Below are 5,377 nucleotides of genomic sequence, written 5' to 3'. Positions count from 1 at the left end.
ATATATATATATATATATATATATATATATATATATATATATATACCGGGTGTAACAAAAAGGTTGGGACTCTGGATTATCTCGGAAAGTTGACGTTTTCGGAAGAAATGTTTTATACAAAAGTTGTTTGGCTCGAAGGGGCACATAAGATGGTGCCATTAGTTTCACCTTAGATGATCGTTTGAAGCTCACGTGAACGACACCTTTAATTTCTTAAATGGAAATCTCTATTTTTTAATGCATATTCTTGTAGCTAATCTCGAGAGCTTTTCAAAACACTATAATAAAGTATTATTTTGTTAAAAACTTTTGGAATTATAAGGCTTGAAATTTCTAGTATTTTGACATAAAATACAAAATATCTTCTAAAACATTAAGTTTTCGATAATGTTACCTTAATACTTTTATGCACAGAATAATGAGACGAATCAATTGGTATGAAAAAAGGCATAGTTCTTTTAAGAAAAAATATATAATTTGCAACACGCATCTGCATACTTTTTCTTAAAAGTAACTATGTCTTTTTTTCATACCAATTGATTTGTCTCATTATTCTGTGCATAAAAGTATTAAGGTAACATTACCAAAAACTTAATGTTTTACAAGATATTTTGTATTTTATGTCAAAATACTAGAACTTTCAAGCCTAATAATTCCAAAAGTTCTTAACAAAAAAATACTTTATTATAGTGTTTTGAAAAGTTGGCGAGATTAGCTACAAGGATATGCATTGAAAAATAAGCGTTTCCATTTAAGAAATTAAAGGTGCTGTTCACGTGAGCTTTAAACGACCATCCATGGTCAAACCAATGACACCATCTTATGTGCCCCTTCGAGCCAAACAACTTTTGTATAAAACATTTCTTCCGAAAACGTCAACTTTTCGAGATAATCCAGGGCCCTGACCTTTTTGTTACACCCGGTATATATATATATATATATATATATATATATATATATATATATATATAGTTTTATTTATAATATTACGTAAGAAAATTTAACATAATGTCTGTATGAGCACTAACAATTCTCACCACAGTCTGGATATTATTAATTTTATATTTTGTTACATTACATCTTTTTACATTTTTATATTTTCAAATTACAATTTTTGTAAACTTAATTAAATATTTTATGAATTTTGAATACGGAGAAAAAAATTGTAACAGTCGCTGGACAAACTTTCAGTCTCAGATAAAAGACACAAATAGAAGAATTTACATATAAAATGGAATTGTTTAAAAATTAAAATGTTAATAATTTTTCCGTTATAAAGAAATAAAAATAAAATGTTATTACTTAACAAAATCTCATATAGGGTTTTACAATCGGCTCAATACTGCGCCAGTACTGGTTGTCGCAGTTCGGGTACTACTGGCGTAGTACTGGCATTCAAAAATTTAATTGCTAAGAAATTTTAAATTGTAGTTGTAAGAGAGTTTACATTGTAAGTTATTTTAACCTCAATTTTAAATTCACCAAAGAATCTGTGGCTGAAAGATTGTACGAGAGTTCTAGAAAGATATTCCATATACGTGAAGTGGATGACATTGCGCATCGTTACAATTTCAAATACCTAAGATTTATGCGTGTAATAGTATGTAATGATGTCATTCTTAAGATTACATAGATGTAATGATGAATACTAGGACTATTTTAGAGGCTCATAAGACGGATTACTATTATTCTTACGAACATTATTAAAGCATATTTACGTATAAATATTTATACGTATAATTATAAAGCTGAATCTAAAGCTGTAAATATGGAAAAAATTACGAGAGAACGATAAATTTATTCATAAAAAATTTTGTTGCGACAGTCTCTAATATGTAATTAGCATTACATATTAGTAAAAAATATTTCAATTATTTTTACTAAGCGAATAATTTTTAAGTTATTTGTCATGTATGCGATTCCGCGTTAATATGTAAAGGACGAGGAATATCATTCCGACGTATCGTTATAACACATATATTGCGTGTACTAATCTGACGATTAATAAAGTATAAAATATTATACGTTAATATATTTGCAATGTATAAAAAAATAAATATATATGATGTATAAAGAAAATTATTAAACATAAATAATAATTAGCAAAAGAGTATCTAGCGACTATTCATTTCCTGATTAGGTTATGGATACAATAATTATTAGATAAACTGATAAATCATTAATAATTAAATAATAAATTAAAAAATTATTTATAATTATAATTATTAATTAATTATAAGACGAATATTTTAATTATCAAAATTGACAGAACGAAATATCATTTTAATTATCAGATTAATGATAAAACTTTAATTATATCTTCTTTGAAATTAACGTTGTGTGAATGCTCTTAATTATCCAAAAAGACATTCATTTTTTATTTATATCTATTAATCTATAGTAAGAACGAGCCACAAATTTCCATAACGGCAACTACTGTCACATCAGCGATTGCAATGTTTTTTTTTGTAAAAATTGCAATTAAAGGTATTTGCGGGTAATAAATATTCTCGATAGCTGTTAAATCTGACTAGTCGGAAACACGCGCCGTTTCCACGGTCGAGCGATCATGAAGGCGACTGTAAAAATCGGTCGACACTCAAACAGAGTAATATGCTGGGAGATCACGGTCACCAGCGGAGATCGCATCCTCTCTCGTTCTGGTTACTTTCACTGAAAGACCGATGACCGGTTGAACGTTTGAAAGTCGAGAAAGCCACGTTCTCCGCGATCGCGCGGTCTACAGGTTGTATAGATGCCGCTCACGGTTGTAATCGGCAAGAAGGGAATCGATGGCAGAGAATAGGAAAAGTGAAAGGATCGGGAAAGGGCTCGGTAGAAAAACGATAATTCGCTGTAAGCGAATCGTATAAACAGGTTTTTATGAACCATCGTCACACGAGCGATCATCCGCTTGAAGATGTAGCTTTTTATAAGGTTTTTTATAAGATTTACAAGTGGCGGGGTTTGATTGCCAAATTTCATGTATAATAATAATCGATCAATTTTATTAATGTATACGTATAATGTCAAGAAACAATGAATCACTCTTCCTAACTTTCTTTTACAGTATGCTAATGATAAAATTAATTAAGAAAAAAAATTAAATAAATGATATTAAATTGATGTAAAAAGTTTGCCGTTTTTTTAACGAGTTCTCTTTGTTATATCGGATACTTATGTTAGATAAAAAATCTTTTTTCTTTGAAAAAGGAATTGAAAATTTGTTGAAAAGAAAAGATTAGAGCCCGCCAGTTTCACTCTATTTCGCTGAAATTTTGTTGTCAATTTTGTTTGACAAATGTGACAAATTTTTTGCGACAATCTTATACTGATATTTCTGGAAATGCGTCACAGCAACGTTTGCAGAAAAGTTTCTCGTTATTTAAATATCTTGATGTACTTAGGCTGCGGTCCACTTGACGCTACAAATGCTTTGGAGCGTTCTTCTTCTCCTTCTTTCTTTATTGAAAGAAAAGAGAAGAGGAATGCTTCGAAGCATTTGTAGCGTCAAGTGGACCGTAGCCTTAATCGTATGCGTTGATGTCGGCGTACCGTTTTAATTCCGACCGCAAAAGGCTGATCTTGATCTTGATTGTAAACTAAGGTCGTTATTCAGTGCACCTTCAATACACGGTTTCTCGCGGAAGCGTGTGAAAGTAATAGGTGTCGGTCGAGCCGCATCGCCGAAGGCTGCACTGCAGCGCATTATCTGATGTAGGCAGGAGGAAGTTTGAGATGCGGATAAAATTTCCATCATGTAATCGATACGCAACGTTCGCAGGAAGACATATACTTTTTGCAATAATTTGCATTTCAAAAATGTTAATAACAAATCACGTGGTAAGGTGAATGATAACCTTTTTGAAAAAAGGTGAAAAGAAGCGCCAAGGGTACGCGTTCCATATTAAATGCATTCCAATTGTATTTTCTACTAAAAGAAAAAACATTGATGTTAGGAGGTTTGCGCCAAATGAATATGATAAATTAGTAGATAACATCTGATTTTCTTAATCGTGTTTTTTTTGTTGTACTTGTTATGTATCTGTTTCAAACATACAAGCAAGGAATTTAGAAAAAAAAAATATTAAGATTATTAAGAATTAAAATTATTAAGTATACACAAAAAACACTTAGCGTGTTTTTTTGCCCGCATTAACAACTTTAATATTTCCTATAAATATGTTTGTAGACTATATTACATGAGTAGAAAGGGCATTAATAACAAATCACATGTAAAGTAAATGATAAACTAAAGAAACGGATTTATTCGCGGATACGTTTAAATATTCATTTCTGCTGATAGCTACTTATGTACAATTATTAATTTTTTGCTATTAACTCGCGCAATGTTTACTCGGTAGTTAATATACGTTTTGTTTGAAAAGAGTAATATTCTCGCAGTACGATAGTAGAGAGTTTAATGCATGAAACCGGTCGTCGGTTCTTAATTCAGCTGTGATAGAGAAGTTTCATATTTTTATAAGACATAATAAATACGAAAAGAATATACTAGTCGCATTTTATCATTTAGTTGATATTAGATCATTTTTACAGTTGCTGTTTGATGAGGATAATGTCTCAATAAGTGTCTCGTATGTGACAGGCATTATATGATTAGCAATAACGTAAGAGATATAAGCTATCATATCCTCGTAGTTTAACTCTTTCACATATCGTGATACGTTCATGTAGCTCATCAACCAATTGTATTGTAAGTATAATTAGATATTTGATTAGAATTGACACTGTAGGTACACTAAAAAAAATGTCATTTCACGTATTTCTGTGTATGAATGCAATCTATATAAGTGAAAGCTGTATTACACGACAAAATCATTTCTTCCGGAAATGTCTCATTAGTTTAGTTACACATAAAATGCTTGAAATTCGTAGAATAAAAGATTATTTAGAAGATAAGAGAGAATTTCTTGTGTGTACATTTTCCTGCATATCATCGGCGATATCAATTAATGATTCTTAATACGATCGGAGAAGCAAAGGAAACATTTAGCGTTGAATTAATTTATTTTGTTTAAGGAAGTCCAGCTGATTAAAATTGAAACTTTTTATTAAGATTGGAGAGCGGGGTTATATTCTTCTTAGACTGTGAAAACATAGGTTTCCCGCGTTGAACTGACGGGTGATATAATGGAGATACCATGTCAATGCCAGCCTATGTGCGGAATCAAGGCCAAGCAATTCCGTGGCAAAAGGAAGTCCGCGAGTGCTCGTCGCGGTCGTGGCCGGCGGCCACTTCGTCGCGGAATTTGCTGTACAGACTCGAACACGATAAGGGAAAAGAGTGAAAGGATAAGGAGCGGCACAATACGCGGCCGGGAGAGCCTCTCACGGTTATCCGCCACGAGAGCAACTG

The sequence above is a fragment of the Temnothorax curvispinosus genome, unplaced genomic scaffold (assembly GCF_003070985.1).
Source record: "Temnothorax curvispinosus isolate PA1 unplaced genomic scaffold, ASM307098v1 QBEX01003650.1, whole genome shotgun sequence".
Classification (NCBI taxonomy): Eukaryota; Metazoa; Arthropoda; class Insecta; order Hymenoptera; family Formicidae; genus Temnothorax; species Temnothorax curvispinosus.
Note: the sequence above shows the minus strand (reverse complement) of the source record.